We start from the raw sequence: 15,477 nt of genomic DNA on the forward strand, positions 1-15,477 counted from the left end.
CCAGGGGTCCCTTCTGGAGGAAGCGGACAGGCCGCCTCCAGCTGGGAGTCCTGCGCACACATACAACAACATAATTTCTTAAACTTACTACTTGCCGGCATGCTTGCAAATAGATAACAGACAACAGCGGGTTTAAAAAACTCACCTCGCTGACTTGGCTTTTGCAAAAGTCAATAACAACAGAATCATACAGACTCGGTGGGTGATCAGTCCACCCTTACCCGACAGGTAAGCCCTGCATCTGATCTGCAGATGTAGGGCTGTGTCCTGTTCCAGAAATCAATTTGTTAGGGGACTCCAGCCAGGACGCGGTCATGTGGCCCAGACCGGGTGGGGAGGAACAGCGGGTGAGTTGTTCGACTACCAGACTGCAAGAATCCCTCGGGTAGGGTACCTCCGTCAGAGTCTCTCCGTGCACCTCCTCACATCCACCAGGCCTGACCTTCGTGCTCTTGGAGTCCCTATTCGGGTGCCATTTGAAAAACTGTTTATACCCACTTACTGGGTCTTGGTGGCGGGGGAACCGCCCAAGTCTTCCATACCCTTCTTATATAGAAAAAAGGAGACACAGGAGCCTTCGTCTGCAGGAGGAACCAAGTTTTATTCGAATAGCCCGGGCTATGGAACGGAGTACCAAGCTCATCGGAGATAAGAAAGAGGAGGCTGCTGATTCACTCTGCAGCTTACAGGCCTTATATACACATTTCCCACCTTAAAAAACAAGTTTAGGTGGGGGCCTGGCGCCCTGAGTCAAAATGCAGTTACGCCATTCTTTGTTCAGGCAGGACGGGGGCTGCAACAGATGGTACAAAAAATTACGGACAGGTCTTGCAAAACAGGATATGTACGTGAGAGAACAGACAGATCTTGAACAACAGGATATGTGAAAGAAAAAAGTTCTTGGACGGTGGCGTCACCAAGTCTTGCGAAACAGGATGGATGTGTGCAGGAGTTCAGTCCGAGGGTGGTGAGGCCAATTCTTTGTTCCCTTTTTCGAAATTAGCTCAACCACAAGAAGCAGGAAGGGCAGGGTGGTTGTGACAGTTAGAATTTCATCAGACATCATCAGAAATGACCAGGAGGGTCGTGCAGAGGTGTTTGACACGAAATGACAATGCAAAAATAATGGAGTCCTGACACAAAATAAATGCCGACAAGAAGGACACTTTTCCTCAAATCAGACTTCAGACACACCCCTTCACCCACATATCAATTAATTTACTTGCATCATGCCTAGCAATATGGACCCAATCCAAAAGTCTCTCAGGCCAACCTACTCTTGCTAGGGGATGCTGCAGCTATTCCACCACTTTATAAGCTGCACTTAAGCTTGCCATCTACTGGACCAACAGGAGCATGTAGACAGGATGGTTTCACTCACCTAGTACTAACAAGTACCTGTAACCTACTCACAGCAGTAAAAGGAAACATGTCACAAAAGCCACAGTGGTGGGCAGGGATTTCACTGTTGAGTTTCAGCTATCACCCACTAGTAGATCTAAAACCAGATGCAGTATATGGTTTGTCATGGGCATAACACAACCATGAGTGGTTCAGAAGAACCGTAGATTTTACCTGAAGCAATTACACATCACATGGTGACTTTGTGTGTTCATGTAGACTGACAAGGATACTGAATGTGAGTTGGGGATGTGTGAATTTAAAACTTCAGCACATTGTGGGATGGCATCAAACGTTGCCCTTTGCGAAGATAAGTGATGCTTCTCGTCACTCCCGCCCCTTTGCCTGTCGTCTGAAGCCCCACAAGATATCAGGCTGTACGGATTCATTTTCTCTGGTGTCACTCAGGGCTGCCAGTCTTGAGTGACAGCAATAAAACACAATAGCTGCCTGATGAACCATGTACTACCCAATGCACTCTGCCAAAATTCCTGCCCAGGGTTTCCTCCACATTATTGAATGTAAATTTCATGGATTGTCGGGGGCAGTAAGGAAAGGCTGGTCAGCGGCTTGCTCATAGCCCTGAGTACCTGTGACCATGGTCCCTTTGCCACTCAGAACTTCTTTTTTGCTTCTCTTGGTTGTTTTAAACTCCCCCAGCATCATAAGTCACAATGTTGTCAAAGTTTTAAGATAGAATATGAAGAGTTGTGTAGTACTGAACTACGTATCATTGCACGTCAATAATTGTGATTGCCTCTTGTCACATGATATGAGTGAAGAAATTATGGACACTGGCTGGAGGTGTGACTGATGTCTCTTGGTCCCAGAATGAGTGACAGGTTGGCGGGAGCTTGAGGTGAGTGGCGCGACGATTTGTCAATCACCCGTGTATATTATCTATGTGTTGTGGGTGAGAGTCATTTATCATTTTTGGGTATTCAAACATGGGTCTCAGGTTGAGAGGAACTGCCCGCTACTCATGTTTGTTCCTTGGGTTAAGAGAACAACTAGAAAGTGCAAACGTATTACTGTCTTTTGATTCCTTGTATTTATGCCTTGCCAATTAAGTGCATTTCATTGAGACACCCTTCATTCACCTTCATATCTCGAAAGATTTTCATAACTCAGCTGTGTCTCAGGAGTGAAGTTTTCTAATATTATTCGAATTTTATTAACGACTATGTGTGTTTAGTAAGCGTTGGCTAGAAACATATCTCGAGTCATAATTTCAAATCAAATGACGCATGTAATCCTAAATCATTATGTATCGCAACAAGTTCTTATGTAAAGCGCTCTGACACCTTCGGGTAATGTTTGCGCTATATAAAATCCCATTAAATAAAATTAAAATAAAATAAATGTAACTTAAGCTGAGTATTATAGATGGATACGAATTTTGTGAGCTTTTATCCAACCCTCTCCTTTAAACTCGGCCACTGCCCTACTATTCACCATGTAACTAGACCCTTTCTTTACTACATTATATTCTATAGTTGTGTAGGCTTTCTCAAGGGTTAAAAGAAACCAATGTATTGGCCATAAGAAGGCACTCTACATTGCATGATGTAAATACTCTAAATTTTATATTATTTATATTTTGAGCTCTCACAAATCATTAGTTAGTTTTAGAGCAAAACACAACTGTAAGATTGTTGTGGGTTAAGCCCTGAAAAATGGAATTTAATACTTATTGAATTGTGTCACGAAGAAGTCAGTGTCTGATTCTATATCCCTCAGCTTTTCCTGATAAATGTTTACCTCCATCAGAATATCTCTCATCCTAGCACATTGTGTGAAGCCCTTTTAGACTTTTTTACAAATTGTTATATTTTGTTTTGCTGATTGTCTAAGGATATAGTTGAATGGATCTTAAAATAAAACTATTGTATCATTACATTTTCATCATCATCGTCTACATTGTCAGGTAACATCATATTCCTAATGGTGCTTGTTCTCAGCCTATTTTCTAAGTCCTTGCATTTCTCCCTTAATTAGGCAGTGCCTACCACAATATGTAAGGATTTTATCTTAATAGAGCGGAGGGAACTGGATCAATTAGAAGAACAACTTAGGAGCAGCATGAGTAATGCGATAGAAGAGGCAAAACAAAAATTGAAATAAATAAATGAAGATGTAGATGGATACAGGGAGTACCTAATAAATAAAAAAAACAATAAATTGAGAAAGGACATTGCTAGATACAGCAAAGAAACAGTGTACCCTTATACACATAAAGATTATTATGATACACCCATCCAGGAGACTAGCTACCAAAAGAAAACGTGGTACCCATACCGACCACGAGGCATGAAGAAGAACGTAGGTTTTTCAGATACATCATATGCTAGTACAGAATCAGAGGATGATAATCGATCTGAGAATAGGAATGGAAATGAGCCCAATTATGTACAACATAGAGATCAAAGACCTTTTTTAGGGCAACAACAGCAAAGGCAGAATCAGAGCAACAGAGGCAGAGGGAGGGGGAACCACCAACGACCAGCTCAACAATACAGACCCCCATACATGAAGACAAGGAGCCAGAAACAATGGGACTAATGAGACAAGACAAAGCACCCATTATAAATTTATCCAATAGAGTTTTAAATAAAACTCTATTGGAGAGAGAGTTTTAAATAAAAATGAAGAGAGAGTTTTAAATCTAGGTTTAGGTTTCGCTCCCACTTCCAGACCAAACTCATATGATATTCAAAAAGACATAAAAAGTCTATTTAGGAAAATTAGATTAAAATATTATTTTCTTAATAAAGAACCTAGAGAAAAAGACAATAGACCAGGCCTAAAACCCCAATCTGTGTGGACACCCGCCCGGAACATGGTACATAAAAATGTAGAACTATTCGAGCGGGCAGTAGAAAAGGACATAGAGGATCTCCTGAGTGTAGAATTAAACACCTATAACAATAATATGACAAAAGAGAGTAGAGAAGCCCTCCTAAACTTAAAGAAATGTGACACCCTCACCATAAAACCTGGTGATAAAGGTGGAAGCATTGTTTTAATGGATACAGAGGACTATAGAAATAGGATGCTCTTACTATTAAAGGTTGAAGAGCACTATAGGAAGGCCTCAAGAGAGGAATGGAATAAACTACAAGAAAGGGTGAAAAGACTTCTAGATTTAGCCAAGGAAGATGAGTTAATTTCCGAGGAGGAATATGAATTTTTATATAATTGTCATCCTATACTCCCCGCAATTTATGGACTTCCTAAAGTCCACAAGAATTTAACTAATCCTCCGATGAGACCTATTGTGTCGAGCTTAAATTCTATCACAGAACCCCTGAGCATCTATGAAGATATATACCTTAGACCTCTGGTGGCTTTACAAAAATCTTACATTAAAGACACCACAGCAATGATTAAAAAGATAGAAAGACTCGACTTTGATGGAAGGAACCAATGGCTAGTAAGGCTCGACATCCAAGCATTATATACAAATATTTCGCAAACAGCCACAGTTAATGCAGTGAGAAACATCCTCAAATATGAGAATGGTGACTTGTCTGAACATGCAGACTTCATTGTAGAATTAACAGAACTTATATTGAAAATAATATTTTTATCTTTGAGGATGACATATATTGTCAGATCAAGGGCACCAGCATGGGGGCTACCTGTGCACCCAGTCTGGCTTGCCACTATGTTGTTGCTTTGAGGAAAAACATATCTACAATGAAGCAGCCCCTTTTTATGAAAACATGACCCAATGGTCGCGTTTCATAGATGACATTTTTTTCATATGGTCAGGCAACAAGAAGACCTAATGATTTTTATTGAATGGCTTAATAGTGGAGACCAAAATCTAAATTTCACTTCAAATATAAGCCAAGAATACTGTGATTTTCTAGATATTACCATCCATCAGAAAAATAACAGATTGAATGTGGACTTATTTGTGAAACCGACTGATAGAAACACAATGCTCCACTACCAGAGTGAACACCCACGATGCCAGAAAGATAACATCCCTTTCGGACAGTTTCTGAGGCTCCGCAGAAACTGTTCAGAGAAAAAAATTTTGAAAAACATGCTAAGATACTTAAAAAGAAATTGACAAACAGGTCATATCCAAACAGAATAATAAAACAATCATGTAAAAGGGCGAAATACTATAATCGCGAAGCCCTGTTTGAGGACAATTCGCACAAAAAACAAGAATTAAATAAAATAACATTTGTAACTAACTATACCACAGTGAGTAACAAAATAAAGAATATCATTAACAGAAACTGGCGGTTGTTACAGGATAGAGACCTAGGACGGATTGAAAAACCACTGTTTTCTTATAGGAGGAATAGAATGATTAGGAACAGGTTAGTTAAAACATACAAAGAGAAAACAGGTAACCATCAATTAAGGATAGATACGATGAGCAAAGTGATTGGTAACTACCCATGCAGTGGATGCATTAATTGCATTGCAAGACTGTAATAAGAGGTGATAAAATATTGATTAATAACTCAGAACATCAGTTTAAAGAAATGTTTAACTGTAGAACAAGCAATGTTATTTATATAATAAGATGCCCCTGCGGGTTGTGTTACGTGGGCCAAACCAGAAGAGAAATCCGGATTCGCTTGAATGAACATAGATCCGCAATTAAAAACAGTAAACAAAATGCCCCACTAACTGATCATTGGATACAGAGCAAACACAAAATAGAAGATCTATGCTGGTGTGTATTAGAACGCATTGAGCTATCCAAAAGAGGTGGAAGCATTGAAAAGAAACGTAAGTTAAGAGAACAGTTTTATATGTGTAAATTTAAAACATATACCCAGGGGTTGAACAATCGTGAAGAGTGGGAAAAACTATACAGGTAAAATCCTCTCCTGTTGATAGCTAACTCCACAAGATGTTGAACCCAAACACAATAGGCCCATTGACTGAAATAGTGAATTCCATTAAATCCTTAACCCTAATAAAACAGGTTCGATAATTCAGACCTGCATGAAATTCTGGAGAATGATGAGTAGAAGAATAAATAATGTTCTAATAAGATAGTGTATGTATAGAGATTAGGACTCTTGTCGTAGTATTGGAATGACAATATAATATAATAAGGAAATTTCACACACCTACTTACAAAAAAATATTTTTCTTTTTTAAATTTTCTAACAGAAGACCTAAACTAAGGGTTTCTAACTCTATATTAATTGTATCTGCATACTATATATCTACACTTTAAATCAACCAGTAGATATGAGTAAACGAATAGACAATTAGAGGTGTATATATAGTGAATAATAAGCAGTAGAGCCAGCACATAAACCCAGTCTAAGATGGCCGTCACGTACGTGAGAATTCCTTTTTGCTAACCAAGGAGAGCTGAAACTAAGTACTAAGGGGCGGTATTAGAATAGAGTTCACTTCCGACTATGTCATGTCCCTTCCGTCAAAACCCCGGAAGTTATCAATTAACCCGGGAAGAGGATGGTTTAAAAAAACAGGTAGGGAGCGCACACGTGTTTATCCTGAAGTCGGAAAGGTGACAGGCGGTGAAGAAGAAAGCACCAGGTATTTAAATAATTCCCGATAGCTTAAAATAAAAGCGGGTGGCTACCTAATTGTTGATCCAAGCGGTGATAGTTTTTAATAAATCCGAGATGCCTGCGCCAGAGTGTGGTTATAGAATAGCACAAAAACCACCTAGGGAGCACGATTTAGAATCATTGATATGCTCAATCCAGAGGTAGGACTCGACAATCAGTAGTAAGTTATGTACCGGATAACTATATCACTTAATAGGAGTACCGGTGGTTAGTTGAACTATATAGGGCAAAATATAACACTGAGTAAAACAATACCCACTACAATAGCATGGGCTATATGTGTTTTAAAAAAATTCTCTTGCGAATTTATCTATTTCTGCATAATGAGTCACCGCTATATATTTTTTCAACAACAGCGGCCAGACCAAAAACAAGGAAGGGGTAAAAGGGAGCAAAGGCTTGTAAATGTAGCTCATTCCCGCACACTCGGTCACTGCACGAAACTTGAATAAGAATAGCGGTATGAGTAGCTAAAGTAGAAACATGGAGGAGATTTGTGTAGCTCGCACACTATCGAGGCAGCTCGTAAAGCGATAAGCTCTTAAAAGACGTGCGAATTGAATTATTTCCGCGCACTGCAACTCACTATAGCGGGAAGACGTGGAATGAGGAGGGTTAAGGTATGTAAAAAGGTTTGCGAATTTAGTTAATTTAACTATACTCAGTCACCGTATTACCCGGTAACCATAATAATGGTAAGACCCATAATAGGGAAAAAACAGATGCGAGCAGAACCTAAACAAAGGGGTCATTTAGGCAAAAGTTAGAGAATCCAGAGAGACTGCCAGTAATAAGATGAGTGGCTCTGGTGTAAAGCACGTTTTGAAGTACACATAGTAAGTTTTTCTTTTCGTTAACAGGACTCTATGATCGAGATAATTAATGAATTCGCAATCTGAGTATTCAATGAGTGACTACCGGGCGTAAATTAATCGACCACAAAGACCCAGTACTAATAGTCCACAAAATAAAGAGAGTGGTAAGTGAATATCAGTGGATAGGAACTAACTCATTAATGAGTAGACCGTCATGAGGGGAAATATACTAATCTTTACCCTTATACATTAGATAGAATATATACAAGAACAGAGTGTGATGAGGATTTGGAACCTTGGCTAGTTGAAAACCAAAAGAACAAGGACATCAGATAACACAAAGGAGGCAGTGCCCCTGTCCAGAGCAAGTGAATCAACTGAGAAGATAGCACCAAGTAAATAGCAAGACAGAATACATTTAGTAATTTAAAATTTCCCTTGTTTTGTTCAGTTATATATATTTTTTCTACAGCCGACCAAGAAGCTGAACTAATGTGAAGTGACCAGAATAATTAACAACTGGGATACTTTACGGCTTATAATAAGGTGTGTAAATATTAACAAAAGTGTATATAAGTGATGAAAGTATGTAAGTGGTGAGGTGCAGTATCAATATGATACTTGAGAATCGGAATGGATGACTATGACCTCCCCTCATAAAATAAGGGGAGGGCCAATGTGATGTGAGTGATATCCTAATAATGTGGAGCAACAGAGGAAACTGGCATTAGGAGTGGGACCAACAAATTAAGTGCACAGGTATATGCATAGAGTATAAGAAATCAATGCACTGTACAACCAAGGAGTAAATTCTGAATGTTAGGATCTAGGAATGTGCATGTTTTTTCTTGCTTGATAAAACTGCAAAAAATGAGTAGTGACTTTGGTCTACCTTTTTGTAATTCTATTTCTACAGATTGTTTTTAATTTGTCCTGAGGAAGGTGGTGCGCACAGCAGGATCCACCGAAACGCGTCGACATTGTTTTTATAATTTGTTTATGTGAAACATTTTTAACTACATGCATTTATACATTGCTGATCATGAATTGTTTTTATTAATATAGAATGTTGAATCTATACATGGGTTATAGCGATATAAAATAAAACACAGCTAGATCTAATTTGAGTTAGGAGTTTGAATAACGAACTGAAAAACATTAGCATTTTGCACATTGGATTCAGCTTATCGCTGCATTTTATGTCTCTATAAATAAAATTATGAATGTACTCTTTCTGGTTATGTTTTTACTTTATAGATTGTAAGTGCCTTTTGAGGTTTTTGCTTCTAGCCAAGTATCCTTAGAGTGATGATTGATGACTGTGTGTGTACAATTCTAGTAATTCAGAGTACCACACCCAGAGTGAGGTAGAAACCCACGAAGATAGGAGGAGTTAGCACAACCAAGGGAACTATTTGTTTTTACTTATATACCACAATATGTTCCAGTCTATTATGAGGTAATGAACTTTGCGTGATTTTGATCTTTGTTCTTGTCACTGTTATCAATCTTCTACTAGAGCCACTTCTCCCTTCTTATATTAATTAGCCATTGTTTCTTTTCTACTCCAAGGCCTTTAATTTTGTTTTGTTTGTCCCAGAAAACATTTCTAGATTTTCTGATTAATGATTATGATATTGCTCATGACTGGGTTATTTCTTTAGTTGATCTAGTTGTAAATTTACCTTCACTTGAGAAGGCTTCTTTCTGTTTTCATTGAGTGCTGCTAAAATCCTGAAATAAATGGGAAACAATCTTGATGGTAGTGCATGTGAGCGATAACTAGTGTCTTTAAAAACACGTTTTGGGTGTGGGGCTAAGACGAGGCATGTGGGTTAAAGAAATATGGCCCTTTCTTGGAGGGTCAAACAGAAGGTATGCTATTGTGACCTGCACTCATTCGAATAGGTGCAAAACAACAGAAGCCAAATGTAGAGGATTTTCCTGTAATGCAGGCTGAGCATGAGGAGGATGTTTAAATTAGTGACTGTGTGCTTGACTAATAGATGGTGGAGGTCCTTTTTAGGTCTCAGCCTGCAAAAGACTGCGCACATGCGCAGTCGAGCTGGCGAGATTTAATGAGGTAGGGTATTTTTCACTAGCGAGGTTAAACCCCGCCCCTCTTTTCCATTGGCTGGCGTCACCGTTCATGCTAAACGGTGGCCAGCCATTGGAGAAGAGGTCCTGGTGACATTCTTCTTTCTCTGTAAGCCCTGTTCTTTTAAGACTGGCTTACTTGACTTACTGCTGGCGTTAAAGCTTTCTTATCTTCTTTATGGGTCCAGATGGCCCCATAAAGAAGATAAGGAACCTTTTATGCCAGCAGGAAGTCAGGCGCTTGTCGGGCGCTTGTTTTTACATTTCTGCCTTTCGGCTCTTGCACCTCCCCTCCTCCCCCCTGCTGCTGCGCACGCCTCCCCCCTTCTGCCACGCGCTTGTTCCAATTTACTGTGGGAGGCAGAGACAGCACAAACAGCAGCCGGGAAAATGCTGGGAGCAGATAATGAGCATTTTTCCGGCCGCTGCTTGTTTTACTAATGTTGTTGGGAAAAAGAGATGGTGTAAAGCACAGGCAGAAAACAGTGCAAATTTCTCACAGTGTCACTGCATAGCGCAGTGGAGCAAGCGGTATACCGGAGCCCGGGAAAGGAGAACACACTTACAGTGTAAACCTCTTGTGTGACATCGTGTGGTTTCCGGGGCACGGCCCGCCCCTTTTGACCCGCATTGTTGTTCTTTCGGCGAGACACACAGATAGCAGAGTGGGGGAGAGCCCAGTGAGACAGAGGGGCCGAAACACAGGGGAACTGAGTCCTGATGACCACACACAACCGGGGGAAACGGAGCTGTGCACCTGTGAAGGAGGAGCTGTACTCAGAGCAGCGAGGCAACGTGAGGTGCCGTTCGCCAGAACTAATAGTGCAGAGTGAGTGCAGAGGGCACTATGCTAGGTGCAGTATTGCAATAAGTACTTGGTGTTTTTAAAGCATGTTTGGCGCGCATGTGGTTTTGGTGAAGGGTCTAATGGAAACAATCTTAAAGCTACATACAGTGCATGCACAAGTAGTACTGGACAGCACTCACCTGCACGATGCAGATCTTTTTGATGTCATAGTGACGCCCTAGGAGGTCACTAGGATAGCGGTGCCAAAGGAGCCCTCCCCGATTTTGGATACCCGGTTGTACTTGGCCATGGTTAAGGCATCTCTATAACATAGTGCTGCAGTCTTTGGGACTTCAGGACGAGTTCATGCGGAGGGGCGTTGAAGGGTCACAGCCTCTCCCACGCAGTGGCGCACAATGGTTCGCTCCAGGCACAGAGGCAGCAGCAGCACATCCTTGTCCCATGCTACTCTCTCTGTGTATCGGTTGCTGAGCATCGGCCGCCGGAACTTTCCCCACTTTGGACCTATCCCTTTCGATATACGTCTCGTTGGTAGCTCCGGTCACTTTGCTAAGTCACTATTTTTTGGGGTAGACTTAGTCTACAGTATTTACATTTAGCTTTTGTTGCTGAAGGATGAGTGTGTGGGTGGCGGTGGTGTTTACAGTCCCAGTTTCAAGTCACTGCTGCCTATGCATCTCCTGCACTGTGAAACCTTTGCATCGCTGGCTACTTGCATGTATTGGAATCTGCTGTTTGCTTCAAATTTATTTATGATCATACGTTCCTCAAACAAAATGACCACAAACCCAATCAATTCAAGAAGTAATCGATCCTGTATTTTAACTTGTCTCACCAGGCAGTCGCCTTTCACCCCCACATCAAAGTGTTAGTTTGCACACGCTGTATTCTTATGGCTGTGTTTGTTTGTGTGACTTAAAATGCTTCAAGGGATGGAATTGCATAGCACGCAGTTTCAAAATATTAGCCTTTTCTTTAGTGTTCAATGAAAGGCATTATTTTACCTGCTTCAAAAAGTCCCCGCCATCTCGTTGAACGTATAGCGGCCCCAGTGCATCAATTTGCACAACCTATTGCAAGCCTGTTTCGTTGATAAAAGCAGGGGTTTTCTTATCAAATCTGTAAAAGGTCTGCCGAATTTTGACAAAAGTAACAGTTCAACTTTACCAGCAAAACTGAGTATACGTCTGAAATATGTGGTGGTACTGTGAGCCAGCCACCCCCTCTCCATGTCTAGGACTGTCTTGACCCCTCCCCTGGACCGACGGTCCGCTGCACTCTGCGTTCCCATCGTCTCACCCACGCTGCAGTTTCCCCCCCACGATGAGTCACAATGTGACTCCCAGATTCGAGCCTGTGTTGCTCTGTTATCCTGTTAAGACATGTTTGCCTTCATCTCCTGATCTCTTCCGTGCATTCTAGAATTTACTGCCTTTAAATAACTCTTTTCCTGATCAGGGAGGTAAATGGATGAGTCTCTTACGCATGCCTGGTCCTTTTGCAAGCAGTAAATACGATGAGACAACTCTTTTGAACGTATGCAAATCGCAACTGTGTTAGCAATTCTATATCATTTATGCAAAATTAGAGTGCAACAGTCACCGTCAAAGAAAGGTAGTGGCTTGGAGTTGTGTGTGTGTGTCTGGCTCTGTGTGTGTGTGTGGCTGTGTGTGTGGCTCTGTGTGTGTGTGTGTGTGGTGCTGTGTGTGTGTGTGGCTCTGTGTGTGTGTGTGTGTGGCTCTGTGTGTGTGTGGCTCTGTGTGTGTGGCTGTGTGTGTGTGTGGCTGTGTGTAAGCATGGGCGGAAAATCTGTTACGCTCGCGGATTTTGCGGATTTTCGGTAAATTCGCAATCCGCGAGATTCGCGAATTTCCCGCAAAATCCGCAAATTCGCACGCAGCGGATTTTTTTTCTTTGCGGTGTAAGTTCGCAATTGCGAACATGTACGTGCGGCGGGCAGCAACAATCTCGCACTCGCGAAATTACAAAAATTGCAATTCCGCACAAGAAATCTACTAGCAAGCAGCATAGACCTTCTGAAAATGATTATTTTTATCAGAATAACTCCTCAGGTTGACATTTGCCTGCACTTTTTTAGATTTGAGGCCTTTTGATTTTCTTTGGATAACTTTTGGATTAGAAATCAGCTTTCTCATATAAGCTTGGTGGGGCATTAAAGTTGCTGTAATGCTGCTCTGCAGAAAAACGAGTTTTGCAAAAGTGAAAGCAGGTTCAAAAGTTCAAACTCATCATTAGTAACCGTTCCCTGTAGTGCTTCCTGACAAGGGCCCCTCCGGAGTTCAGTTGCTAGTTGCAACAATTGTATGACCCTGCTCTGACCCTAACAGCAGGCTCATAGAATAGCTACAAGTAGGCCACAAAGGTCCTGGAAAAAAAAATTGCACTGCAACAGAAAGCAAATTACAGATAAGGATGCAGGTGCCAGACTGGAATTTTAAAACAGTGACACATTAATAAATCAACCCCAAATGAATTCATGTCAGTTGAAGCAGGCAGGTGTGCTTGCTTTTTCCCCCCATAATCTACAGTGATGATGAACCAGAGGGTGGCATAAGGCATTTATGTACCAGAGGGTGGCATGGGTAAAACAGAGGGTGGCAGGGGTGAAACAGAGGGTGCTGGGAACCTATGATGATGAACCAGACGTAGAAACAACATAATCGTGACCGTTGCGAGCCGACATGTAAGTTCGCGATTGCGAACTGTTACAAAACCCTCGCGAACTGTCAGAAATCCTTGCGAACTGGCAGAAATCCTTGCGAACACAAAAAAAAAATCCGCGAATTCGCGGATTTTGCAGATTGCAAGTTCGCAAATTCGCAAAATTCGCGAACGCCAGATTCGCAAAATTCGCCCATGCTTAGCTGTGTGTATTTGTGGCTGTGTGTGTGTGGCTGTGTGTATTTGTGGCTGTGTGTGTGTCTGTGGCTGTGTGTGTGTGGCTGTGTGTGTGTGTGTCTGTGTGTGTGTGTTTTTGAAACATAAATAAAATGTGTTGTTATTTACAATGCTAATAGCTCAAACTCGCGTAACTTCGCTACCTATTGCATTGCAAAATCGCTACACGGTTACACACTATTTAGAGGAATTATAGGTCTGCTATTCCAAGTTGCCTACTGCACATCTCTTCTAAACAGTCCTAGCTAAGTGTAGCCTCATTCTGACATTAGCACAACGGAAAGATGAATTTAGGAAATAGTATACCGAGCTCCTGTTAGTGTTAGCTTTATCTCTCGTCCAAGGTCTTTTCACATTCCTTCCCACAAGAAGATCTGGGCTCCTCCGCATTCGTAGCTACCTACAAGTTTCTGCTTTGTCACATATTCTTGTTCCATCCTCATGCACTGAGAAAAACTGGATAAATAAAACTGAAACACCTACGGGTTTTTAACTTTACATGCTCCAAGTAATTAGAGACTGGTCAATTAAAACAGCAATTGGCTTGCTTTATGTTTGAATGCTTTCTGTCTGTTTTTCATTAAACACATGTTAGATTCTGTGTGCTACTGTGTTGCTTTTTTTTTAAATTTGATAGCACTTACAAGATTCCTCTCTGTAGCTAGAGGGGTAGGTAAAGGGTACATTGAGAGATGTCTGACCAGAGGCTGCCAAAGGTATGGATGGCTATTGAAGAGGCTAACTTCAATAACGTCCTAAATCATTTTAAATGAATGAGCTTGTTTGGTGTGCATATGATGTTATGTTTTTTACCAGCTGGCTGTTATTAGGACATTATGCCTACTGTGCATTGGTCAGAGGCTAGATGTATTCATTGAAAAGAAGAGGAGCCACGCAGGCCGCAATAGAACCCTGCAAATGAGTAGGTGAATGCTAAAGGTGAGAGAAGTTGGCCTAAAGCCTAGGGCGGTCGACCTCGAATCTGGGGAACTGGGTTTGAGTCTCGGCAATGACACTGAACATCCTCTGATTCTGGGCAAATCACTTAACCCGTTGCATGCTTATGACGGAACCACGCCGTCATGAGTCACGGGCTGCGTGTGCTCATGACGGCGTGGTTCCGTCATGCGGCTGCCGCTCCGCCCACGCGGCATTAATTCTCCGCCTATGTGGGCGAATTAATGACCGGGCGGGGCCATGACGGAACCACGCCGTCATGAGCACACGCTGCCCGTGACTCATGACAGCGTGGTTCCGTCATGAGCACTGCAGCGCCGCGCTCAACCCCATAGCCCCCCGCCCCACGCCGAAATTCGCGCTGTGGTGAAGGGGTTAATCTCACAAATGAATGTGTCCTCATGTAATGGAACTGGTGCTATATAAAGCACTCTGATACCCGATTCGGGTCAAGTTTGCACCATATAAAACTCCATTAAAAAAAGAATAATAAAGGTAAAGTGTTAGGAGGAGGCCTGCCAGGAATAGCTGGTAAGGAAGTAACCTAATTAACATAGACAGTGTGCTCTGCAGCTGTGGCTGAAGACAGCGCACTGGGAAGAGGACCACTGTGCTGAATACTGTTGACAGGACAAGGAATAGTAGAGCATGGAGCTGCTGTCACCTGCAATTGTGTAGAGGAGACAAACACAATGTCAGTTTTTGTGACGTTATTGAGCAAAGCTTGATCAGATGTCATCATGGATTTGGTTGAGCGCTTTAGTCTAGTGAGTAGCGGGTATCCTCCATTACACGCATTTGGTGCAATAAAGCAGTTTGGTGACCAGTCAGTCATTTTGAGGCCTTTAGGAATAAGAGAAGACTTATTTAGGAGAATGGCGACTCAGTGATAGAGGCAGAA

The sequence above is a fragment of the Lissotriton vulgaris genome, chromosome 10 (assembly GCF_964263255.1).
Source record: "Lissotriton vulgaris chromosome 10, aLisVul1.2, whole genome shotgun sequence".
NCBI classification, from domain to species: domain Eukaryota; kingdom Metazoa; phylum Chordata; class Amphibia; order Caudata; family Salamandridae; genus Lissotriton; species Lissotriton vulgaris.